The 27,701-nt window shown below is 45.9% G+C and overlaps 1 long non-coding RNA gene across 2 annotated transcripts in view; it reads right to left on the bottom strand.

Annotated features, from left to right (window-relative positions):
* LOC140391369 (uncharacterized) overlaps positions 1 to 27,701 on the bottom strand; it is a 214,172-nt gene that overhangs the window by 50,651 nt on the left and 135,820 nt on the right. The window contains exon 1 of one of the 2 annotated variants that reach the window (XR_011935014.1): positions 14,524 to 14,643. The exons of the other annotated variant lie outside the window; for it this stretch is intronic. This is a non-coding gene — a long non-coding RNA (uncharacterized lncRNA). Of the gene's footprint in view, positions 1 to 14,523; positions 14,644 to 27,701 lie in introns of those variants that run through there. 2 annotated transcript variants of the gene reach the window in all.

The raw sequence follows: 27,701 nt of genomic DNA, 5'->3' as shown, positions 1-27,701 counted from the left end.
GTGACTTTGCAAAGCACCAAATGCAAACAGACAGACGCAGAAGCATTAAATTAAAAAACTGGAAAATATTAATGGGGCCTAGCAGAGGAGGGCCAGATCCTGAAATAGCCATTGTGCTCATTTACTTTTCTTTTATTAAATAGTAACCGGAATCAATTGAAGCATTAATCTTATTCATTCCAATCAATACAAACTCCGTAAATGCCACGATTCAATTCTGTGTGGTGATTTTTCTTTTTCTCATTCTCAATCCCCTTTTAGGTTCAGTGTTTCGAATAAGATCAACACGCTTTCAATTTTCTCTCAGGCAGCGTATAGTTTTTAAATTAATGCGCTGCATTTACTTCTAATCCAGTTTAGAATATGTGCTGATCCGCCTCGCCTCCGAAATTAACACAAACTGCATTTTAATTTAATCAGCACTCTAAAATGAGCAACATTCTTTTTGTTTATATTAATTCTATGTACTTCAGAGCCAAGCTAACGTGGAATGAGAATCTAGGCTGAATTAGGGAGGATCGACCCTGTTCTCAGTCTTGGCATTCCTTGTTGAATTCTCCATTTTAGGTGGGGATTATCCAGCAACCCCCCCCCCCCACTCCCACCCCGCTTCCCCAACGCCCCCACTCCAAACTGCAGGTTCCCTCGGGGTGGATGCGACAAGGCGTTCAAACATCCATTCACTTTGGCAGGACCCCGAGGTTTAAAAAAAAAATTATTTTATGTTTCTCCCTTAACCCCATGTGTATGTCCCAATCTTTATTTCGCTTTACGGTCCAACGATTTAAATGTTTTTTTTTATATTTCCTGCTCCTGCTTTTTACTTCCTGTTTTGCCAACTGTGTGACTCATTCAGGCTGATTGGCTGATCAGCCTGCCGGCCAGCCCTGTTGTCGGATGCTCCTAATCTGCTGTAGCAGACATCAAATGTATGCTGACACTCAAAAAGAGGAAGTCTATGCAACAGAGCCTGTGAATTTTTGCAAAAAATATACTTTATTCGTAAAACATCTGGAAGAATTGTTATATTACTTGAAATAATTTGTGTTACTCATTAGTTTATGCCGAGAAGTTCTTAACTTTGATGGTGATGAATACTCAAAGTCGTCCAGCGATAACAAATAATTTATTGAGTAACTAATCAATTAACTTGTGAGTTCGATTCTTTAATACTTTTACTAGCTATTAAATTAAACAAGATAGAATTAGATTAAACTATGAATATTATACTTGCACTCTGAGCTGACTCTACACTTCAGGGGCAGAATTCTCCCCAAACGGCGCGATGTCCGCCGACTGGCGCCCAAAACGGCGCCAATCAGACGGGCATCGCACCGCCCCAAAGGTGCGGAATGCTCCGCATCTTTGGGGGCCGAGCCCCAACATTGAGGGGCTAGGCCGACGCCGGAGGAATTATCGCCCTGCCAGCTGGCGGAAACGGCCTTTGTTACCCCGCCAGCTGGCGCGGAAATGACATATCGGGGCGGCGCATGCGCGGGAGCGTCAGCGGCCGCTGACAGTTTCCCACGCATGCGCAGTGGAGGGAGTCTCTTCCGCCTCTGCCATGGTGGAGACCGTGGCGGAGGCGGAAGGGAAAGAGTGCCCCCACGGCATAGGCCCGCCCGTGGATCGGTGGGCCCTGATCGCGGGCCAGGCCACCGTGGGGGCATCCCATGGGGTCAGATCGCCCCGCGACCCCCCCAGGACCCCGGAGCCTGCCCACTCCGCCTTGTCCCGCCGGTAAGGTAGGTGGTTTAATCTACGCCGGCGGGACAGGCAATTTATCGGCGGGACTTCGGCCCATCCGGGCCGGAGAATCGAGCGGGGTGGCCCGCCAACCGGCGCGGCGCGATTCCCGCCCCCGCCGAATCTCCGTTGCCGGAGACTTCGGCACCCGGCGGGGGCGGGATTCACGGCAGTCCCTGGCGATTCTCCGACCCGGCGGGGGGGTTGGAGAATGACGCCCCAGTTCTCTAGTCACAACACACCCGAAGAGAGCGGGGAAACAGATTGAGCTTGTATTTATACCCCTGTTAGTGTTGCCCTCTCGTGATCATCTGACTGCACTGACTACACATTAACCCTTTATGTATATACATATGCAGAGATCCCCACAATAACATTACACATATTTTGAAATGGCCATTGCACAAAGTGCAATAATATTCAGGTTTTCTACATACAACATGTCGCATTCTAAGGTGTTTCCAAACAGTCAAAAATAAATTACAGACATTTCAAAATGGTCATTATAAATGGTGCTGTGGTATTTAGGTGGCCTACGTAGATCATGTTGCACTCTAAGGTGCTTCAATACAATTGTGATTCATGTCATATTCACCAAATACTATCAGTCATCTCGCCCGAGGGGCTTCCATACAATTTCACTCCCCTCAGTTCACTATGGCTGAAAGGTCTTAGACCTTCCCCCAATGCGCTTCTGTGGTGGCTGCCCCAACTTTAATGCATCGCTCAGCACATAGTCCTGGGCTTTGGAATGTGCCCGTCTGCAACTGGAAGACCTACAAGTTTCGGGAAGACCAAAGAGTGTCTTTCACCAAGTTAGAGCCTGTTAAATCTGTACGGGCAGCTTTTCTGATGTTAGTCTTTCGTGACTGTTACATTTTATATTGAACATAGCCAAAAATGAAGAAAGCAAAGAAGGACTTAAATATATAGTCAAGCCAGATGAAAAACCCTTGATTGATATTGGCAGATTCGAGACAACTCTGGGACTCACCATCCCCTGGACAGGTTTATTTTTCAATTGAAAAGCTTGTCATGGCTCCCGGCACTTGGGGCTGGAATTGAAAAATATTTTGCATCATGCATGTGCAACAATTGGGATCGTGCTTCCAGTAGCCAGTCCCTTAGTGTGACTGAAGTCAACGCTTAAAGACTACATGTCTTCAGAAGTCTATCAGCGTCATAACTGTGTTTGTACACAGATGTTCGTACTCCACTAATTAACTGGAAATGGAAGGCTGATGTCTGTTTGCTATAAATAGAACAAAAAGGAATGAAACTGGTTGGACCACCCACCATCAACCTCGGCACCAGAAACAACAACAGCAGACCTAGCCTTGTTGACCCTGCAAAGTCGTCCTTACTAACATCTGGGGGCTTGCGCCAAAATTTGGAGAGCAGTCCCACAGATTAGTCAAGCAATAGTATGACATACTCACGGAATCGTAACCAGACACATCCTTAGTTATATCCTGTCCCACTGGCAAGACAGACCCAGCAGAGATGGTGGCACAGAGTTTTACATTCAGGAGGGAGTTGCCCTGGGGAGTCCTGAACATCAACTCTGGACCCATGGAGTCTCATGGCTTCAGGTTAAACATGGGCATGGAGATCTCCTGTTGATTGCCACATACCGTCCCCACTCAGCTGATAAATCAGTTAACCCTCCATGTCGAACACCACTTGGAGGAAGCAATGGTGATAGCAAGGGTGCAAAATGTAGTCTGCGTGGGGGACTTCAATGTCCATCATCAAGGGTTTCTCAGTAGTACCACCAGACTTTGCTGGCTAGATTCTAAAGGAGTTAGCTGCTAGACAGGTCCTGCAGCAGGTGATGAGGGAATCAACAAGTGGAAAAACATACCAGACCTCATCCTCATCAATCTCCCTGCTGCAGATGCATCTGTCCATCGGTAAGCATGACTACCCCACAGTCCTTTTGGGGACAAAGTCTCGTCTTCACATTGGGAATATCCCCCATCATGTTGTGTGGCAGTACCACCGTGCTAAATGGGATAGACTTCAAACAGACCTAGCATCTCAAAATTGGGCATTCAGGAGGGGTCGTGGGCCGTCAACAGCAGCAGAATTGTACTCAAGAACAATCTGTTACCTCAATGCCCGGCATATCTGCCATCCTACCATTACCACCAAGTCAGGAGATCAACCCTGGTTCCATCGAACCAAAGAATCCTACAGTGCAGAAGACCCATCGAGTCTGCACTGACCCTCTGAAAGAGCAGCCTCCCTAGGTCCACTCCCCCACCCTAACTCAACCTAACCAGCACACCTTTGGACTGTGGGAGGAAACCGGAGCACCCAGAGGAAACCCACGCACACACGGGGAGAAAGTGCAAATTCCACACAGTCACCCAAAGCCAGAATTGAACCAAGGTACCTGCCGCTGTGAGGCAGCAGTACTAACCTCTGTGCCACCATCGGTAGATGCCAGTGTTGTAGCTGTACTGGAACAACTTGGCTCGGGGCGCAACATGTTCTGCCGTTTTCAGTATTATTGCTGGATTATTGTCGGGGCTGGATGCTCCGATTTCCTCCCACAATTCAAAGATGTGCAGCTTAAATGGATTGTCCATGCTAAATTTCCCCTTAGTGTCCAAAAAAATGTTAGGTGGGGTAACGATAATGACGCATGGGTCTGGGTGGGGTGATCCTTCAGAGGGTTAGTGCAGACTCGATGGGTCGAATGGGATTCTAGGGATTCTATTATTCTATGAACGTGAAAAATTGCCCAGGTTTTTCTGATACACAAGAAACAGGACAAATCCAACCTGGCCAATTACTGCCTGATCAGTCTACTCTCGGTCATCAGCAAAGTAATGGAAGGAGTTATCAACAGTGCTATCAAGCGGTACTTACTCAGCAATAACCTGCTCACGGGCACTCAGTTTGGGTTCCACCAGGATCACTCAGCTCCTGACCTCATTACAGCCTTGGTTCAAACATGGATAAAAGAGCTGAATGCCAGAGGTAGATGAAAGTGACTGCACTTGACATCAAGGCAGCATTTGACCGAGTGTGGCATCAAGGAGCCCGAGCAAAACTGGAGTCAATGGGAATCAGGGGGAAAACTCTCCGCTGGTTGGAGTCATACCTGGCATAAATAGAGATGGTTGCGGTGATTGGACTTCAATCATCTCAGCTCCAGGACATTACTACAGGAGTTCCTCAGGGTAGTGTCCTAACCCAACCATCTTTAGCTGCTTCATCAACGACTTTCCTTCCATCGCAAGTCCAGAAGAGGGGATGTTCACTGATGACTGCACAATGTTCAGTATCATTTGGGACTCCTCAGATAATGATGCAGCCCATGTTCAAATGCAGCAAGACCTGGACAATATCCAGGCTTAGGCTGACAAGTGGCAAGTAACATTCGTACCACACAAGTGCCAGGCAATGGCCATCACCAACAAGAGAGGATTTAACCATTGCTCCTTGACATTTAATGGCATTACCATCACTGAATCCCCCACAATCAGCATCCTGTGGGTCACCATTGACCAGAAACTGGAATAGACTAGCTATATAAATACTGTCGCCACCAGAGCAGATCAAAGTCTAGGAATGTTATGGCGAGTAACTCAGCTCCTAACTCCCCAAAGCCTGTCCAGCATCTACAAAGCACATGTCAAGTGCGTCATGGAATTGATTGTGTGAGGAGTGCAATGGAATACTCTTCACTCACCTGGATGAGCGCAGCACCAACATAACTCAAGGAGCTTGACACCATCCAGGACAGTGCAGCCCACTTGATTACTGTCCCATCCACAAACATTCAATCTCTCCACCACCAATGAACAGTGGCAGCCATGTGTACCATGTACTAGATGCACTGCAGTAACTCGCCAAGGTTCCTTAGGCAGCACCTTCCAAACCCACGACCACTACCTCCAAGAAGGACAAGAGCAGCAGGTATCTGGCAGCACCACCACCTGGAGGTTCTTCTCCAAGTCACTCACCATCCCAAATTGGAAATACTTCGCTGTTCCTTCACTGTCGCTGGCTCAATATCCTGAAACACCCTCCCTAACAGCGTTGTGGGTGTACCTACACCTCAGGAACTGCAGCAGTTCAAGAAGGCAGCTCACCGCCACCTCCTTGAGGGCAACTAGGAATGGGCAATGAATGCTGGTCTAGCCACTGACAGCCACATTCCATGAATACATTTTGAAAAATAAAATAGATAATCCCTGCTCCCCTTGAGGATCTAAGAAAAATACCTCTCTCCTTTGAAAAAAAACCCATTCATTATATGCTGCCTCTTTCGACAACAAACTGAGTCCAGATATGTATGAACATTACACCATTGGTCCCGTTGAAGCCGGCGGTGCTTTGCATGGTGCGCAAATGGTCAGGTTGCCTTCGGTAGGATCGGAAGACCCTGCTGATTGGAAGGAGTGTAAAATCCTGCCCCATGTTGTTAGTATGTTGTTAGTATGCAAGATACTACTTTCATCAATCCACCACCTCACGGGAAGTTTAATTTTAGTTATCTTTCATTGTATTGTGCTATGAGCTGATTGAGGCTCCTTCAGAAGACCAAAGGTTTGCTTGCTCACACATCAAGTGGACTGGTATATCTTTATGATTCGTCTGTTAAAAGACGATAACAGATTAATATTAGCAGCTAAGCCCCTTTTATGGTCACTTACTAAAGAAATTCCATGGATGAAATACCTAACCCATTATTTTCAACTGCTTTTAAAAAATGTTGGGGATAAATGCAATACTGTACAAGTGTCAGGAAACTTTGATCCGATTTCTTGCTTCTATTTTGCCTCTCTTCCATTTAAACAGATATTCTTCTCCTGTGCACCTCACTACTTGATCTAATTGGTGAATGCCGGTTAACGTTGCGAGGAAGATAAAGGTTGAGTTCATATTCTCCAGAAATGCCGTGTTCCAGTAACTTGACTATTCTTAATCACAATCACAAGAATTCTGTTTGCTTAAGCTATCGCTTTCATTTATGCAGAACAGTCAAACTTTGCTCAGCTTAATCTCAGTGGAAATGACAGGTGGCGAAATGTCCGCAGTAAACAAAAAGGACCAGCCAAGCATGCATTAGATAATGCTCTGAAAGACAGACTGTTCCGAGGCATTGCTAGCTTGTGCTTTTTCTTGCACCAATAGTGAAGACAAGTAGAAGCAAATGCAGTGAGCTGAAACTTTCTAAACTATTCCAATCCTGCACATTTTTGAACCAGCAGTGACAATGTTGGCTTTGGCACCTGCATCTTCATAGTTGTGTGTCAGACAGCATAACAAGACTGCAATATCTGAATCTGCTGAATCTGTGTGTGAATATGAAAACAGATAGTTGGCTCCTTCTTTGATTCGTCTGAGAGCTGCGACGTACATTGATTGGCACATTGTTTTCCTGCAGTTCTTTTTAATTATACAGCTTGTTTGAAGCTGCCTGCAGATTTGCTTTGGTTGGGAATAGTGTTATCTTTTGTGAGCAAAATTCTCAAAATATAAGAAACATGTTTGCTCAAAACAATCTGAATATATCCTGTGATTTTTCTGGTTATGTACTTGGCTCACGTCCTCTGAACTTCACCCTCAGTCATCTCACAAGATCTGTCTCCAAACAAGGAATGCAACCTAGTAATGCTAATGGTATGGATGTTCCCAAACATATGAAGGAGTTTATCGTGCCATATTCGTGAAAGAATTGTAGCCATCTGGGATGGCCACTTGCAACAAGAAACATGGACGTTCGCAAAGCCTAAAGGGAAATATGGACAATGTAAGATTCAGGCAGGCACAGAGCCTGCGTGTATATTCGTGAGCAGAGAATCCAGGCAGCATCGAAACCCCCAACCGATTAGCATTTTAATGGCCCATCTCCGCAAGACAAAGGACTGATACTCAGGTAACCGATACAAGTCCAGACATTTCAACGCCACTCCCTGTACTCAGGAAGCATAAACAACAGGGTCAATGACCGCTAGGACACGCCCAGCCATCGAGGCACCCGCCCCTTTATTGGCTCAGATCGAAGGCAGTGATCAAGAACTGCCCAATTAATTGGGTCCAAACCTAAGGGCCGCCCAAAAGAGCGCGAAACTCCCCAAGATTAAAGAGAGACATTGCCATGTGTTCGACCTCTTTTGGACTTGGTGTTCCGGAAACGTCCATCTCCAATCGCAGCACCATCAGAAGCAAGTTCAAGTTCAACGCTCGCTACCAGACGGATGAGCCCAGCTGAGCAGCAGTTGCTTCTCCAGACCCAGCAGATCCAGATTCGAACAAAAACCACTGTTCCTCTGGCCTAAGCCGGGGGCCTGAAGTTAAGTCCAGGTTGTCATAGTTGTTAGGTGTAGTGTTTATGTTGCATGTGTAAGTTAACCTTGTGTGTAAGTAAAGTACCATTGGTCTTGAACTAACAAACTGGTTGTTTGGCTCTTTGATTGATACCCGGTTGAACCTTGTGGTGGTATCATTTGATACCTGGCGACTCTGAAAGCAATATAGTATTGATATCTAAAGAAAGAAGGGCAGCCTTATTGACTGCCATATTTACAACAGGCAAAAAAAGGCAACAGAATGGTAAGGGGAACCAAGCAACACATCAATTGAACGATTATTATTTTATTGTTTTTAATAACATTTGGCAGACAATACAAGTTGTACAATTATTATTCATTGGCTTCAGTGGAAATTAATACTGGGTAAGGTATAAAGCTAGCATTGAACCCAATCATCTTCCGATTAGGCACATTACAGCCCTCAGGACACAACATTGAGACTGCGACTTTTCTCCTCTATCTTAACCCCCTTTTTAAAAACAAAATCCCATACATTTATTGTCTCAATGGCAAACCCCCCCCCCCCCCCAACCCCCTTCTCCACCCTCCATGCCGGGCCACCTGTCTCTTGTCCTTATGTTCGTTCCATCCTTGTAATCTCTCCCAGCTGTAGTATAATATCCAACAGGTTTTCACTTTCTTTTAGTTCTGATGAAAAGCCAAGTGGGCTCAAAATGTTAACTCTGTTTCCTCTCCCTGTAGATGCTGCCAGGCCTGTTGAGTTTTTTCAGCATCCTCTGTTTTTGCACCCAACGCTTTGAGGTTCCTGTGTGGTGGGATAGGATAACCCCCCCCCCCCCCCACCCCACCCCCATTGGATTGGGTGTAACTTTGGTGTTCCATCTGATCCTGTGGGTTTACCACACACTGGGAGGAACTTAATGTTTGCCATGTGAGGCCATCCACTAGCTGGAGAGCCATTGGAAATCCCGCCATGACCATTCCTGGGCGCTCTCAATGATGTTAACAGCCAGTCAGGCACCTACTTGGCCTTGGGATTCCTAGGGCCTAAGTGATAGATGCCCTGCCTCAGAGAGTTGCCAGCTTTATGGTGCCAGTTATGCCACTGGGAACGGTGGCCATTTTTGTTACCGCAGTCAGTCTTCATGAGGAGGAGTAGCCTTGGAGCCCCAGAACACAGGTAAGTGAGGGGGCCTTTCAGGGGCCTGTCAGGCAGGCCCTGGTGAGGGGAGGGAGACTTCCAGCAGAGGCGAGCCTCTCCATTGGGCAGAGAGTGTCTGAGCAGGACGAACCCTACCACCATCTCCCAAACCCCTTCCCAACCTATCAGTCCACAGCCAGGTCCTCTGGGGACCAGGTATGGGCCCCCGACCTAGGTAGATACCAGCGATGCCAGGCAGAGGCCCTCAAGTGGCCACACCCCTGGCTTCCAACTCCACACCTGGCTTGATCCTGAGAGAATCTCGGCCAGTGAGTTCCATTAAAATTGCCCACATTGAGGGGCGAGAGAAACATGCAAGCACAATTGCAACTTATAAATCTTGTTGTTGTTCTTAAGATGAACAACCTTTGATAATTCTTCATAATCCAATTGTCAAAAAGATCGGTTCCGCATAGTAGACCTCATACTTACATAAGTTTTTCTTCACGTTCAGAAACTTAAGACACAAGTTCTTATGTAAGGTGGATTTTGCTCCAAAATCCAAATTGATTTGTATTTGTGAATCAGAACCTGGGGCGTCATTCTCCGACCCCCCGCCGGGTCGGAGAATGGCCGTTGGCCGCCGTGAATCCCGCCCCCGCCCCCGCCGAAGTCTCCGGTACCGGAGATTGGGCGGGGGCGGGAATCGGGCCGCGCCGGTTGGCGGGACCCCCCGCTCAATTCTCCGGCCCGGATGGGCCGAAGTCCTGCCCAGAAATTGCCTGTCCCGCCGGCGTAAATCAAAGCTGGTATTACCGGCGGGACCAGGCGGCGTGGGCGGGCTCCGGGGTCCTGGGGGGGGTCGCAGGGCGATCTGACCTCGGGGGGTGCCCCCACGGTGGCCTGGCCCGCGATCGGGGCCCACCGATCCGCGGGCGGGCCTGTGCCGTGGGGGCACTCTTTCCCTTCCGCCTCCGCCACGGCCTCCACCATGGCAGAGGCGGAAGAGACTCTCCCCACTGCGCAGGCACGGGAAACTGTCGGCGGCCGCTGACGCTCCCGCGCATGCGCCGCATTTCCGTGCCAGCTGGCGGGGCACCAAACGCCATTTCCGCCAGCTGGCGGGGCAACAAACGCCATTTCTGCCAGCTGGCGGGGCGGCAATCCCTCCGGTGCCGGCCTAGCCCCTCAATGTTGGGGCTTGGCCCCCAAAGATGCGGAGCATTCCGCACCTTTGGGCCGGCGCGATGCCCGTCTGATTGGCGCCGTTTTTGGCGCCAGTCGGCGGACATCGCGCCGTTGGGGGAGAATTTCGCCCCTGATTCACCATGGAAACCTTTGCTCACAGTTGGGAGTATTCACCTGAGTGTCGTAACCAGCTCCCTCAAAGAGCCCTCAAATTATGTTGTACGTAATTCCTCTTTCCACTACTTAAATAGTGCCATGAAGCAAACAATTTCGAATGAGTTAATGCATCAGTTTCAGCAGCAGAAAGGAGAATTTCAGCTGAATGCATTTTTATGATTTCTCACTGTTCAATTTCTGGGCTTAAATCTTAAGATGCAACTTATGCCTTTTGCAAAATCTGAAGGTTTGACAATGAGTAACGTGTAGAGGGGACATTCCTGGTATCCCTGTCTTTTTTTCAATAACTCGAGAAGTCAGCATGAACACAAAAATGGGAACTCCGATTTTGCACGCCAACCAACTATTTTGGTATTGTCCCATGCACCTCGCTGAGAAATCATTGGCTGAGGTTGAGCAATATCCTGGTTGATTTGTGTGTGTTGGAATGCAGAGGCAGAATTCATCATGTCTCATTGCAATCCTTGAGAAGTCGAAGAACAATTCCAATGTCATTTTGAATAGATTTCTTTCCATTCCTAATCAGGACTATTGACACAGCACCATCTGACAATCGTATAAAAGCCGCTACGGACCTGGGACATTCACATTTCAGCAATAAAAGGAAACAAGGCAATTGGTGTTTCAGGGTTAATCGTGCAACTCAGAAACATTTGTGAAGTACCTAGCCATCACAAAACAAATTAAAGAGGATATACAGAACTGAAACAGGCTATTTGGCCCAACAATATATTCTGGTGTTGATGCTCCATGATCCTCCTCCCATCCGTCCTCATCTGAGTCAGTCAGCAAATCCCTCTGTTCCCGTCTCCCTCATGTGCTTATCTGGTTTCTCAATAAATAGATTTAAGCTATTTACCTCAACTACTCTCTGTCGTCATGATTTCCATATTCTTACCACTCTCTGGATTAAGAAGTTTCTTCTGAGTGCTCGGTTTCCTTGGTAACCATCCTATATTGATGACGTCTACTTTTGCTTTCCCTCATAAGTGGAAACACTCACACACTTCAAAATATTAAAAAAAAAATTTAGCTTCCCAATTCATTTTTTCCAATTAAGGGGCAATTTAGCGTGGCCAATCCACCTACCCTGCACATTTTTGGGTTGTGGGGGTGAAACCCACATAAACACGGGGAGAATGTGCAAACTCCACACGGACAGTGACCCAGAGCTGGGATCGAATCTGGGACCTCGGCGCCGTGAGGCCGCAGTGCTAACCCACTGCGCCACCGTGCAGCCCATTCCTTCAAAAAATTTCATTATTTTTAAGACCTCTATTTTGTTAACCTTCAGCCCTTAGTTTTCAAAAGAAAATACATCCTTTCTTGATAGCTATAACTTTGCAGTTCTGCAAATCTTTTATGCATCCTGTATGATCTTTATATTATATGGTGACCAGAACTGCTCATAGGACAGCTCGGGTGGTCTAACTAAGGTCCAGTACAAGTTTTGAATAACTTCTTCACTTTACAATTCTATCCTCCTAGAAATTAACCATTAGTGCATTTGGGCATTCCTTCGTTGTGGGCTTAATGACTTGCATTGCAATAACATTAACTATTGGAGATACTGCAAATATCTGAAATACTGATCCTAAATAGAGGTCTTAAAAACAATGTAAGATTTTGAAGGCTAGAATCGTAGCAAAGCAGAGTCACGTTGCAAAGACAATCTCTGCCTTAACGCCTTGCGCAAATTTCCCTTTCCCAGCCCATTTTTCGTGCTCCAACTTTTGACAGATGCCAGACATGTTACAGATTTATTCAGAATACCATTGAACACTTTGCACAAAATTGATTAACAGTATTCCATGCTGATCATGGGCAGGATATGGTTCAAACAAATCTCCTTAAGCGGAACGTACCCTGCAACTTATTTATCCACACGTAAACACACTCTTTAATAATTCAAGCCAAGGTGAATCGCAATCCGAGCAATTTTCCCCCTGCTAATGTCATAGCAATCAATTTGATTAAGGTCAAGGTCAAAATGTTTAAAAACACACATTGCATTTTATTTCAGTGGTTCACACTGTAGTGCAAAGAGTTTAATATGACTGTGTAAATGAGACAGTTCACATATCTTGGGGAAGACAATCGTAATTGGATTCTCTCTGGCAGCTTCATGGCAAGAATGATGTCTCAGTGTAGATGTCATTATTCTTTATGTTTTGAATACAACTGATGTTAAATTCTACCTCAGAAGATCCAACAACAGTGATTAACAATACCTCGAATGCCAGAATGTTAGCCACACAGGCCATAATGAACCATGCCGAATGGCAGTGGGCAATGGTTAAAGCCAGTGTTGGGTGGAGTTGACGACAAAATTGCATGTAGGTTTGGATGAGAAAGAATAATTTAGTTTCTTCCTTCCTAATGCATTACCTTACAGCATCCTGACATCAATGAGATTGTTTGTCTCTGCTTTCCAATTCACTCCAGGACGCAGGACAGGAAATTGCCCAACTTGTGCTTTTTCCACCTAGTAATCGGCAGAAATGTATTAAGCTTGCCCCATCGCCCAGTATGTCCTTCCAACACATGCCAGGAGAACTGAAGTGGGAACTACCTCCCTACAATCCAGTGTGTTTGAATAATATAATGAAGAAGGTCGCACAAGCTAAACGTAAGATTGCTTTTGTAGCGAATGACCAGAGGTCAGAGATTGAAGATCATTGGTAAAAGATCTAAAGGGACTAGAAGAAATATTTTCACTCAGAGTGTAGTTGGGATCTGAAATTATCTAGCTGAAAAGGTATTGTAAATGGATTCCGGAGCTGGCCAGGTATTTGAGGATGCGGAATTGACAAGGGTTATGGAAAAGAAATGGGGTTGTAGCTTGAAAGTACAATTCTTTTTTTGAAAGAACACAGGCTGTGCTGTAAATTTCTACAATTCTAATTCATTGGACTTTCATGTTCATTTTCCATGGTTCAGTATATTGGCTATTGTGAAATTACCGTTGATAACATATAGAAATGATTAATGCTTTTGCATGACCTTCCTCTTGTGTATCTGACACATGCTCAACTGCAGGCAGACATTATTGGACTACTTCATATGCACCGCCTGAACAGAGAGGGCAGTGTAATAACATACTCCAAATATTACAATCTATGACATTTCCTCTACTTTTGGTGGTTGTATTAGTCTATTGAAAATAACTGAATTAGCAGGTCTGGTTAAAGTAAAATCAGACAGAAACAAGTTAAATAATTGTCTTAAATGTTTAGTGTTGTGTTATGTACTCTGGGATAACACAGGCTGCAACTGGATGCAGCTTTAACCAAAAGATACTCCAGACCTTGAAGTTAGTTCAATCTGATTTATTGAACGAATAGCACAGTTAGCACAGTTCTCTATGAGTTCGACTCTCTGCTAACCTAAGTGTGGTTACTCTGTCTGACTGAACCAGACTAGCTCTTAGCCACGTGCTGGAGGTGTGATACTGTAAATACACCCTGACTCGCTCTGTAGATGTTCATCAGTGGAAAGAGGTGGAGTGAGTGCCTCGTGCCTTTTATAGTGAGATACCACCCCTGAGTGTCCTGCCTGCTCATTGGTCATGTCCTGTTCTCTGTGTTCATTAGCTGTCTGTCTGTGCCTGTCTGTATATCATTATCTGCATGCCTGCATGTCATGACAAACTGTACACCCCATGAACCGGTGTTCCAAGTTGGGATAACCTCGCAGATAACATCAGGGTGCTTTGTGACAGAAAATGTATCTTAACTGCACCAATTATTTAATGCGTATCTTTTCTTTAGTTTGGTGTATTGGTTATCTTTTAAATAAAGTTTTATGCATGTGTATTTGAGTTTGTTTGTTACAGTAAAACTCTAAAATGGGTAAAGCTGTCCTTTGGTCATTTCCATTGATCACTGAGAATTCCATCTCTTTTAAAAAGTACTCAGTCTCTGAGGAGATTGTAACACCAACACAACTAACAGAAAGCAATAATAGATCACTACTTACTGGAGGCAGAAATCCCTACAATGGTCGGCAATATTCTGTAACCCGGATCAATAGTTAAACAGCCACTACCACATTAATGAATACTGCTTCCCAAGTTTCATAGAATTTACAGTGCAGAAGTTGCAGTAAAACACCACAATGTAATGCATGGTTTGTTTCGTGTATACAAAGTCTGTGTCTGTATATACAATGGCTGTAGTGGTTTCAGATAACTGAAGAATAACTGTCAATTTAATTGTTTATTTCTAACTTTTGATTTTTGTAATACCTTAAAACATTTTTCTTTTTAATTGCTTTTGCATCAAGTGCTTAAATATTGTTTTGAAATAGCACGGGTGGATTTTTAACTCAACTCTGACTTGACTCGATTCCTCTCACCGCATGCTGCCAGACCTGTTGAGATCATCCAGCAGTTTCTGTTTTAGAAGTGGGATTAGAAGCTGGAGTTTGCTGACCCAGAGGTCGGAATGCTACCACTGCACCACAAGACCTCCTTCGGTTTAACGACAGCAGTTACAAACGGAAAGCTGAGTGTCTCCAGTTTTCAACAAGCTGCCATAATTTCCTGGGTCACTGTGCAATATGACAGGCAGTGGAACACTTTCCTCTTTCTCATTTACACAGCCATACAGTATTTTCTCTGGTCAAATTTTGTGTATGCAATTCAGGATGTGTTATTTAAATACCTAAACCTAATTCCTATTAGTAAGCTTTTTTGCGATTCTCGTTTGTTTTGTTTTTTAATGTCATTTGCAACTTTTTCATTCCATGTCTTTGCTTTTGGACTGGAACTTGCATCCAACGGCCTCAAAGTTCAATGTGACTGATTGTTTGAATTAAATATTAATCCGAGCAATGCAATTGCCTAACCGTGTTATCAATTTACGTGTCTGGAAGATGATCACAGCTCCAACTTTAATAATAATCAAAATAATAATCTTTATTGTCACAAGTAGGCTTACATTAACACTGCAATACTGTGAAAAGCCCCGAGTCGCCACATTCCAGCACCTGCTCGGGTGCACGGAGGGAGAATTCGGAATGTCCAAATTACCTAACAGCACGTCTTTCGGGACTTGTGGGAGGAAACCGGAGCACCCGGAGGAAACCCACAGAGACTCCGCACAGACAGTGAACCAAGCCGTGAATTGAACCTGGGACCCTGGCTCTGTGAAGCAACAGTGCTAACCACTGTGCTACCGTTGCCCCCCCCCCCCCCCCCGGTTTGAGTGTAGCGTGATTAAAATACTTTTCAATCATTTAATTCAGGCTGAAACCTCAGCTAGGAAGGATGATTCAGAATACATGTTCAATTCAGTTGATACTTTTCAACAAAAAATTTTGCAGTCCCGCCACAGTGTGTCTCCCCTCCGGCGGATTTGGTGAGCAATTTAGGTCTCCTTTCAGTTTGGCAGGACTGTACTAACAGCCGGGCCGGGGGGGGGGGGGGCTATAAAACCCAGGCCTCTAAGTGTTTCCTTCTGTAGTTATTGCCAGTCTGGGTTCTTCGCTGAGACATGACCTAGGCTTTGCGTATACAGGCTGATTTCCAACCTGTTTGGCTACATTATGAACACACCTTCCATGGTCATCAAGTCCTGAAGTGGAGTCAAGCAAGGCTGTGCCATCTCACCAACCCTCTTCTCAATGTCCCTTGCTGCAATGTTCCGTCTGGGCTAAAAAGATTGAACTTAATGATCAGCCATGATCATAATGAAGGGCGGAGCAGGTTCGAAGGGCCGAATGGCCTCCTTCTGCTTCTATTTTCTACGTTTCACCCTCAGCAAGCTCCACATTGGAGTGGAGCTAAACTACAGAACCAACAGGAATCTGTTCAATCTCCACTGCCTATAGGCCAGATAGTATTTGAAGACCAGCACCTCAGACCCAGCACCAAACTCATGGTCCATAGAGCAGTGGTGATACACTCACCCTGATATGGTTCAGAGACATGGACTATGCCCAGCATGCACCTCAAAACAGTGGGTAAGTACCACCTGCACTACCTCTGCAAGATTCTGCAAATTCATTGGTAGTATAGATATACTAACATTAGTGTTGGATTGGATTGGATTTGTTTATTGTCACGTGTACCGAGGTACAGTGAAAAGTATTTTTCTGTGAGTAGCTCAACAGATCATTAAGTACATGGGAAGAAAAGGGAAGAAAAGAAAATACATAATAGGGCAACACAACATATACAATGTAACTACATAAGCACTGGCATTGGATGAAGCATACAGGGTGTAGTGTTAACGAGGTCATTCCATAAGAGGTCATTTAGGAGTCTGGTGACAGTGGGGAAGAAGCTGTTTTTGAGTCTGTTCGTGCATGCTGTCCGACCTCTTTATCTCCTGCCCGATGGAAGAAGTTGGAAGAGTGAGTAAGCCGGGTGGGAGGGATCGTTGATTATGCTGCCCGCTTTCCCCAGGCAGCGGGAGGTGTAGATGGAGTCAATGGATGGGAGGCAGGTTCGTGTGATGGACTGGGCGGTGTTCACGACTCTCTGAAGTTTCTTGCGGTCCTGGGCCGAGCAATTGCCATATCAGACTGTAATGCAGCCCGATAGGTGCATCTGTAAAAGTTGGTAAGGGTTAATGTGGACATGTATGTGCTGGTGTATATTCTGAACACAGTAAGAAGTCTTACAACACCAGGTTAAAGTCCAACAGGTTTCTTTCGAATCACTAGCTTCCGGAGCGCAGCTCCTCCCTCAGGTGAATGAGGTGACTGTCATAATATACACCAATATATCTTGGTGCAGACACACACACTGATGAACACACAGCAAGACCAACCAACACACACAACACCGCAGCCAATCACCAGTTAGAGCACACTCACTATATAGACAAAGGGCTTCAGAGTTCCCGCTCATTCGGGATGCAGCCTCTCAGAAGGACAGAGTTTACAGCACAGATCTTCACCATGTGCTGAGTGCATACACTGGTTAGGACAGGCATAGGCCTTTAGTTTAATCTAACATTGTGTTAACCCACAGTGAAAGTATATTCAACAGTTTCTAACTTAATAAAATAATGTGGCACTATTTTAAGTGTTGGTCGCCTGTATGTGTTCCACGGATCCAGAGCACCCAACACATCATGATACCAGGAGTTGAGGGATATTAAAACTTCTTAGACCTACCTGCAAGTGATCTGCCTTCCACCGGCATACAGCCATCCTGCAAAATGGACAGCGTCCGCCCGCCGCCGCCGCTCACCGGTAACCTAGGGGCCAATTGGAAGATATTCAAACAACGCTTCCAGCTCTACCTTGAAGCCACAGACCGGGAAGCTGCCTCAGACATCAGTAAGATTGCTCTCTTCCTATCCACGGCCGGGGAACATGCCATCCACATTTTCAATTCTCTCACCTTTGCTGATGGTGAAGATAAATCAAAATTCAAGACGGTCCTCCTCAAGTTTGACACTCACTGCAACATAGAGGTGAATGAAAGTTTTGAGCGCTATGTATTCCAACAGCGTTTGCAGGGTAAGGATGAACCTTTCCAGTCCTTTCTCACCCACCTCCACATCCTTGCGCAGTCCTGTAATTACGGGCCCACCTCCGACTGCATGATACGCGACCAAATCGTTTTTGGTGTTCAGTCAGATCCCCTACGCCAGCAGCTCCTCAAGGTAAAGCAGCTCACCCTAGCGACCGCCATCAAGACCTGCGTGCTACACGAACACGCCACTAGTCAGTTTTACCACATCCAAGCGGCTGAAACGGCGCGGCAAGGTCCCCACGAGGCAGAACGGGTCCAAGTAATCGAGCAAGTCCAGGGCCTCAGCCTGGATGAAGGCGGCCATTTTGCGCACTTTTCGAGGATTCCCGCGCTTGTGCACACCTAACGAGGGGACGGCGATGTCGACGAACGTACTGTGCAGGCGTGCACCGCATATGACCGCACCGCGCATGCGCGACGACGCAGCGAACGTACTGACGCTACAACCTGCGGCAACTGTGGCTCCGCCCACTTAAAGCGGCAATGTCCTGCCAAATCCCGACGATGCCTGCGATGTGGCAAACTTGGCCACTATGCTGCTTTATGCAGATCAGCTCAGCCTGCCAACTCTCGTCGCTCCAGCAAGCCCCTCAGGAATGTTCGGGCCATTCAACCCACGGTCACCGAGCCCGATTCAGACCTGCTAGACAATATTGACACCAAGGACCCGAAGGCGCCTTTTCGAGTCGGTATCATTACAAATACCCGGGTGTCCCCGAAGCAAAGAATCCAGCCTCTGTCGGTATACAGCATCGATCCAGACGATGAGTGGTGTGCCATTCTTACGGTGAACCAGAATTCGTCGCCCACCTCAGAGACTAGATTTATGAACTTTTCGCATTTATGGACTCTGAATTGTTTTGTTGCTTTGTTTGATCGTTTCCCAGGTTTGTATATAGTGTTGATCTCGTTACTCTTGTTGCATACTGCTTCTCTGCACCAGGCACCTTCCCATGTAAATAGCTTAGTTCTCATGTACGTAGTCCTGTAAATATGTCTTCGCACCCCACACGTAGTTAGGAACATTCTCACCACACATTATTTATTATCACACACATACATTTTTTAATAAAAGGGGGGATGTCATAATATACACCAGTATATCATGGTGCAGATACACACACACTGAGGGACACACAGCAAGACCAATCAACACACACAACACCGCAGCCAATCACCAGTTAGAGCACACGCACTATGAAGACAGAGGGCATCAGAGTTCCCGCTCATTCGGGATGCAGCCTCTCAGAAGGACAGAGCTCACAGCTTACAGCACAGATCTTCAACATGTGCTGAGTGCATAGACTGGTTAGGACAGGCATAGGTCTTTAGTTTAATCTAACATCGTGTTAACCCACAGTGTAAGTATGTTCAACAGTTTCTAACTTAATAAAATAGTGTTGTACTATTTTAAGTGTTGGTGGCCTGTATGTGTTCCACGGATCCAGAGCACCCAACACATCAGAGACCATTCACCTGAGGAAGGAGTTGCGCTCTGAAAGCTTCTGAGTAGAGTAACAGACCAGTAAATTAGTGTATAATTGACAGATCATACTGCCATCAGCTGGGGAATGAACTGGAGCTGTTGAATATGAATGTTACATAACACTAAGGATAAAGATTGGTTGTTGCATAATTCCTCCTTCAAATCATATAGTTCCTACTTGTGAACCGGAATCTCTAACATGAGGTGTTAACTCAATGCTGAATTAATTTGCTATCTTTAGACCCTTTAAGATTAGCTCCTTCTAGATCTCATGAATCTAAGTAGCCAGAGGTCTTAAAATAAGTAGGTTTTAAATATAGTAGACTCAATTAATGCTACTGAAAAGATCATCATAATGAGCTCAGCATGTGTACTTGAAGTGGTGCCTTAAGTTAGAACAGGTTTTAAGCATTTATTTATTGTCAAAGAGTCTCTAATATTGTGATTTGAACAAAGTGTTGGACACCTTATTGGAACATTGTGGCTCAAGCTTTATTTTAATAGGACAGGACGATCATGTCAACAAACCATCCTGTCCAGATTGGGAAGAAGGGTGTGAAGACCTTTGCAAAATGTGTTTAGGCAAAGTAGCATGTTCAACTACAAGAGTGAACAATCGACAGGAGGGTCGATCACTCTCTGGGTAATCATGTGTATGATTTCTTGTAACGTTTTTGTGACTATTGGTGTCTTGCAGACAGGCCTAATGAAATAGGTGGAGGTCTTGTGAGTGGTGCCAAAAGCTCCCAATTTGAGTCCCATCCCAGGACTCGGTGGCCAAGGAAGGTGCGTTCATAATCCGGTGAAAGAGGTTGAGAATCAACCTGGAAAATCTTTCCAACACACTAATGGCAAGTGGCAAAAGTGGGAGACACTCCTAATCAGCTCTGCTTGATGTGCAGTGGCGGCCCTCAAACTATAAACCGCTCGAGACCAGTTCCGGGACGAACCTCGCTATGGAAACAGATGAAAGTCTGTCTTGTGCACCGCTTGTGTGGGCAGAGAAACAACAACAAATAATATTGAATTAGGTGTATTGTACTGTTCATTAGTATTCCTTGGAAAGACAATAATGTTTAATCTGAGTGTTGTCTCCTTATTTGGTGCCACTTTCCTGTTCAAAGCATAACCTGTCAAGGATAAAATGTTACTACAGCTCAGGTGGTGAAAATCAATCCGATAAAGTCACAAGATTCTCGGCAGCTCGATCGCGCAGTGGTTAGCACTGCTACCTTATGGCGCCGAGGATATGGGTTCGATCTTGGTCCCTGGTCACTGCCCTTGTGGAGTTTGCACATTATTCCTATGCCTGCGAGGGTCTCACTCCCACAAGTCAAAGATGTGCAGGTTGGGTGGATTGGCCAGGCTAAATTGCCCCTTAATTTGGAAAAAAAAGAGTTGGGCATTTCAACTTTAAAAAAGTCACAAGGTTCTGCATGAACTACCCTTATCCCGATATGGGAAATGATTTCACTGGTAGGTGGGCTGTGGATCGATTACAAAATAAAATAATTCAACCCTTTCTTCGCAGGTCTTTCGATGAAGTGATTGTCCTACACTCCCCGTTCAACATTGGGAGAGTTTGAAACAGGAAGATGTAGGAAACACACAGCAGGTTACAGCGGCATCTGTGAAGAGATAAACAGAGGTTAACATCTCAGGTGGGTGACCTTTCACCAGAACTGGGTAAAGTTAACGATGTAACAGATTCGGAGCAAGGGGCGGAAGGGACAAGGACAAAAGAGAAAGGTGACTGTCAAGGGAGATCGAAAAGGCGGTCTAAAATTGTTGTGTCCGGAAGGCTATGCAGCGCTCAATCAAAAAATGAGATGCTGTCCCTCAAGCTTATGTTAATTGAAAAAGTAAGATCAGAACCTATCTCTTGACTAGGTGCTTTGCAGCCTTCCAGACTCAACATTGAGTTCAACAATTCCAGATTGTAATCTTTGCTCCATTTAGTTTCATTTTCTTCGCTTGTTTCTCTTTTCTTTCAGTCACCAGTGCGCCGGTTCCAGGGACATCTTTATTTCTTTTCTTGCTCCATCACCGTTACGTTCAGAATGGAAGATTGACTCTTTGGTCATTTCAATCTCCCCTGACTTTCATTCTATCATGGACCTTGCTTTTTTTGTCCTTGTCCCACTCACCCTTTCCTCAAAATCCATCGACCTGCAATGTTAACCTCTTCTTTACTCTCTCCACAAAAGCTGCCATAATCTGCTGTGTGTTTCCAATATTTATTTCAGACTCCAGCAACTGCAGCACTCTTGCTTTCCAATGTTATGATGGGTTTTGTTCCAGGAGATGGGGAGAAGCTGTTTCCCTTGGCAGGAGGTTCAGAAGCCAGGGATCACAGATGTAAGGTAATTGGGAAAAGAAAAGCCTTTATTTCACTCACGGCAATCAGGGAATGCAATACTTGGAAAAGAGGTGGAATAACTGAGGCCCAAGCACTGATTCTTTCAGTGCCCGCTGGTTCAGTCTGTCAATCCCCCAAAATGATCCATTTATTCCTATTCTTTTCTCCATTAGCCAGTCCTTAATCCATGCTAACATTTTGCTGCAATCCTATGAACTCGAATCTTATCTAAGAGCCTCTTATGTGGCACTTTTTCGATGCTGATTGTAAATCCAAATACACTACATTCACCGGTTTCCCCATATCTACCCTGTTCGTCACAATCATAAACCAGTGTTGATGGGCCTCTAATTAAATTATGATTCTTAAAGTGCTCTGTTACCGTGGCTCTAATAATAGATTCCAAAGTTTTCCCATGAACTGAGACTCGAACCTCCGAATTGAGGGGGGGAGATGGGGGCGGGGGGGGGGGGGGTGCGGGGGGGGCATTTCTGCTGAAAATGTTTGCCCCACACACCCAATTGAACAGCTTCTGTCCAAAGTACTCTGAGTGACTGTGGATACTTTATTAGGAATAAACAGCCGCTCAGCCCAAGTTTGACTACCACGGGGTTGAGAACGCTGCGTTGTCCCTATGGCGACATATTAGGTCCACGACTTCATCCCCAGCTCCACTTAAAATGGTTACAAACAGCTGGCAGGTCTTATATTTGGGCATGACACAGGGCCACACAATGAGATCCACGGAACACAGAAACTGCGGTAGCGAATGAAACAACAGCAAAGAGGTGCAATCTCTGCACTGAGGCATGAGAGAGCGATGAGAGAAGAGGTGAAGCCGAGTGCGGTGATAAAATCAATCAAAATCTTCAAACTACTGCAGAGGGATGCCATTATCGACAAGAATTACTTAGGCCAAATATTAGAACGTGAGGTAAAATTACTAATTTAGTGGAGGAGCCATAAACCCAAACTTCAAGCAGATTGATCAACTGGAAACTACCACAAACTTATTTTTCGCTGCCGTGGAAGAGATCTTGCTGAGACCGAGGAAGACAAAAAACATCCTTCAATTAGAAGAGGGGATGATTTTGAGTGAAAACAATGAGGGACAAAGAGATTCACTCACCACCTCAGAGGTATGACCAGTTTACTCAAGTGTTCAATGTCAGCAAGGGTGTGCGTCGCAATATCGTGGGCACTCAGCTGGGGAGAATAATGCAGCGCTCTGTGGACCATTCACTTCCAGTTCAGCAGATGGTTCTGGACATTGTCTGCACCATCCCATCTACCCAATTATCATTTGAAGCGCCAATCTGGATTGGCATCAGAAGCAGTTAAAGATGTTCTGCAAACACTCCAAATATAACCGGTGAACCCTCTTGGATTTTGCTGCACCGACTGTTAATGAATAAATATTCTGCCGCACTCTAAAAAACTGGATCTCACAGGGCTGACTTGACAACTATCGACAATTTATCGCAAGGGAAAAATAATATTTCCTGAGCTAACCTTATTGAATTTTTTGCAGAGGTGACAGAGGGGGATGAACTGGAGTGGGCGCAGTGAAAATTTACAAAGGGGATATCAGAAATATGTCAGGATACATATCAGGAAAGAATTGTCAGATGAGTCTCTTCTCTTTTTGATATTCACTCTGGTGGTGGTGGTTGGGATGGGGGGGGGCATTGGGGAGGGGTTGATAACCCTTCTACAGGGTGGCCTGCGACTGCTGCAGTTCCCAGGTCAGCAGTGGGGACCTTGAGGCCTACTTGGAACGCAGCAACCCCACAACCCACCCTACCTCATCACCACCCCTGCTCTACTGCTGGGAGGCTGCCACGAGTCAGCTAAACCCCAGGGAAAGTGCCTGGAGGTTGAATGGAGGCCAGTGGTGTCATTTCTAGTGTCTGTCCACCTCCATTCCTGTCTCAGGTTGGGCCTAAAATTCAATCTCCTGGTGTTAAGTGCTGTAGTCATACCAGAACGAAGCAATGTAACCACAACTATTAGTGTCCATGCAAGATGATCCACCACAAATGCAACATAAATTAAATGATGAAAGTTATACAAAATAATTATGACCTAACGGGAGGGGTCTTGGAAACAGCAGTTTGGTTTGAAATGGTTGGTATGAGTGTGTGAGACCCCCCAATAACTCACTCAACCCCACATCTCACCATTTTTCAAAAATTGCACAACCAAGCAATTCAAAATCCTTATTCAACTGACAGGCCTGATTATGTTTGAATGTTTTGGACAATTATTGACTTATGATTCACATTGACTTTACTTAGAAAGTTGGTATTGCTCCATGCATAGAACCAGGTGATGATTCTAATGACTAGAATAGCCATAAAAGTTCCATTCTCAAAACTGTTCTTAGCTTTATGTATTATAGTTTAATCCCTACGCTCTATTGGACATTGTCTCAAAGTTGAATAGGCCATGATTATAATTATTTTGGTGACAACCAAAGTTTATATTCAAAATATGGGAAACTAAGCTTTCCATTGGAGCTTGGATTATTGGAGAGGTGTTTGCAAAATTTGTAACACTGCCATGTGTTTGTGTTATTATATCTGATTAGTTGTTTAATGTACTGGTGCTTAGGTGTGCGATTGAGCTATTGTGCATTAAATTAAAGACCACTCCATTATGTACTTCTGTACTTCATGTACGCAGTGTCTACTGTTCTTTCTTTTCTTTTAGACAATTACAACACGTTAACTGAGGTGCTGGCAAGCGTCTACAAGGTAAGGAAGTGGCAGAGTTGAAATCGGCATGTACAACAGTGGTTGCCGAGGCAGGCCCACTCAAGTATTAGCCCACCTCTGAACTCCCACATCCGCTTTGGCTGATTAGGCGGCAGACCCATCCCTACGCTCATTCAGGACATGGCCGCATGAAAATCACGCCTGGTTCCAGTTTTCCGATGGTATTCCGTATTTCTTGGTTGCATTCCATTCCTTACCTGAAAGAGTGGTCTAGTGACTTGCTCCCATAGTCTCTCAATGTCACTCTAGAGCCAATGTTGACAGATACCTGCACCAGGTTAGCTCGCCCTCTGGCTCGAGGTCTCCAATTAGCGTCTCCACTTTTTTGGCGTGACTAATATTAACAAACTCACCTAGCAGGAAACTGTGAGCTTCTGTGCCACACAACATTGGAGCATACATGCTCTGTGCAATTCAAATGCCCGTGACAATTTAATTGGTCTAGTGAGGATTCTAGCATAACTCCCTGAGAGGAACCCCTGACCCCCTATCACTCCAACTGAAGGGAGTTCTGGATAAAACAAAAATCTGTACAGCCACGTGACCTATCATACAGGAAATCAACACTATCGTCATAATTAGAGCTATTCCAGCAGACTCCACATGGCACCATTGAAAAGAGCAAGTTACTCAAATATGAGAAAGTACGGTGGGTAAATTAAATGGTGGGTAAATTAATTATGGCAATGTGCTTTGATAAATTCTTGTTTAACCTGTATCAGGGGAATAGGGACCATATCTAGGTCCCTGACCTCAACAGCAGATCTGCAACACCACATAAGGTTGAGTCCTGCCACCAGGAGATAGGATCCAGTGTTAGATTAGTAAATACAATCCCATGAATGAGTAACAAAAAGAAAACAATCAGCTGTAGCTACCAGAATGACTGTGCCATCCTGCAGTCCTAGGTAAGTTAGTGTAAATGTCAAATCGCCTATGGATGTCCTACCAATGTATAGCTCAGCCTTGATCCACATTTCAATCCACTCGACCCTGCAAAGTCCTTCTCCCTACCCTCTAGAGCCAAGCAGCAGCCTGACATTGTCATGTCGTAAGCATTGAATAATACCTACATCCCAGACTTCTCCATCATGCCTGAGTATCTCTTGTCCCACCAACAGGACAGACCCATCAGAGATGGTGTCACACTTGCATAAGGTCAAGATTGAGTGGCCCTGGGAGTCCTCAATATTGACACCAGGTCCCATGAAGTTTCCGGGATAAGGTCAAACATGGGCAAAGAAACATCCTGCTGTTGATCTTCACCTTACAAATGTATGTACATGTGAAATAGGTACACAAGTAGGCCATTCAGCCCCTCCATCTTGCTACGTCATTTGATACGATCTTGGTTGATCTGATTGCGTTTCAAGTTCTACATTCCCATTTACCCCCGATAACATTTGATTCCCTTGTCTAACAAGAATCTGTCTACCTCCACCTGAACAATATTCAGTGGCCCCGCCCCCACCACCTTCTGAGGCAGAATTCCAAAGCTGCACAAGCCCCGGAGAAAATTTCTCCTCATCTGTGTCCTCAAAGGGTGACCCCTAATTTTAAAATAGTGCCCACCGGTTCTGGACTCACCCACAACAAGAAACACTGTTTCCATGTTCACCTTGTCAAGACCATTCAAGATCTCATTACTTTCTCATTACCTTTCCAAACTCCAGTGGAAACAAGCCCAGTCTGTCCAACCACTCAAAAGACAACCTGCTCATTTCAGGTATCGATCTAGTAAAGCCCGTCTGAAATGCCTCAACGCATTTGCACCCTTCCTTAAATAAGGAGACCAAAACTGCACACAGCATTCGAGATGTGGTCTCACCAATGCGCTGTATAACTGAAGCATAATTCCTCACATAATAAAGGATAGCATTTCATTCTCCTTCTTAATTACTTGCTGTAGCTGCATACTAACATTTTGTGACTCATGGACATGAACACCTGGATCCCTCTGCACTTCGGAATTCTGCAACCATTCTCCATTTAAGTAACACTTTGGTCGGGACTCTCTGACCCCGGGGGGAGGATCCAACTCCGGGGGGGAGTGGCCTCCACCGTGGCCTGCCCCGCGATCGGAGCCTGCCTATCGGCGGGCCAGCTTCTCCTGGTGGGGGCCTCTTTTACTCCGCTCCGGGCCCCTGTAGTTCTACGCCACGTTGCGTCGGGGCCGGTGCGGAGAAAGCAAGTAGCGCGCAAACGCGAGTTCGCGCTGGTTGCGGCTCGCATGCGCAGACTCGCGGCGCCCGTTTGGCGCCGGTATCGGCAGCTGGAGCCACGTGAGTCGCTCCAGTGTCGTGCTGGCCTCCTGTAGGGATCAGGATCGCTGATCCTGGAGGCCTGTTGACGCCGTCTGAGATACCCTCAATAATGATGCTTAGCGTGTAAACGGTAAAGAAAGCTTTAATAGACTAAGAACTATGCTAGAGCTGAGACATGTGCAAACTGCTGCACAGCCCACAAGGCAGCCCCTTATGTATAGCTCACAGATGGGCGGAGCCAGAGGCGGAGTCCCCAGGGTTCCAAGCCCGGTCTTAAAGGGGACATCACCTTACATGATGATAAGGCAGTAACTGTTCATCACATTCACCCCCTGTTTAAAAAAGAGTCCGGCAGGGGTGAAGTGCCACCATAGGTCCATCCGTCTCAGTGGATGGATCGTCTTCATTGACCTCCTCAGTTCGGGTGGTGGTGCGGCAGGCACGGACGTCCCGGTTGAGGGTACATCCGGGAGCACAGCGGTCGGAGCTTCGGTCCGGGTCGGGGCAGGGGAACTAGGCAGGGCCGGGGGTATCAGTGCCGGCGCCGGCGGGGTGTGTAAAGGGGGGGGCGCGCGGTAGGTGCTCAACAATGGGGGGTAGGGCCGGAAGGGGGTGTGTTGTATGGGGCGCTGGGTCCTGCAGGGGAGCGGTGCGGGAAGGGGCGTCTGTAGTGGGGGATCCAGCGGGTGCCAGATCCCAGAGGGAAACCGTACCTTACCTGCCGTCAGGGTACTCAAAGTAGGCGTAACTGGGGTTGGCGTGGAGCAGTCGGACCTTTTCA

Source organism: Scyliorhinus torazame, chromosome 15 (genome assembly GCF_047496885.1).
Source record: "Scyliorhinus torazame isolate Kashiwa2021f chromosome 15, sScyTor2.1, whole genome shotgun sequence".
Taxonomy (NCBI): Eukaryota; Metazoa; Chordata; class Chondrichthyes; order Carcharhiniformes; family Scyliorhinidae; genus Scyliorhinus; species Scyliorhinus torazame.
This window is presented reverse-complemented; position numbering and strand designations above follow the sequence as displayed.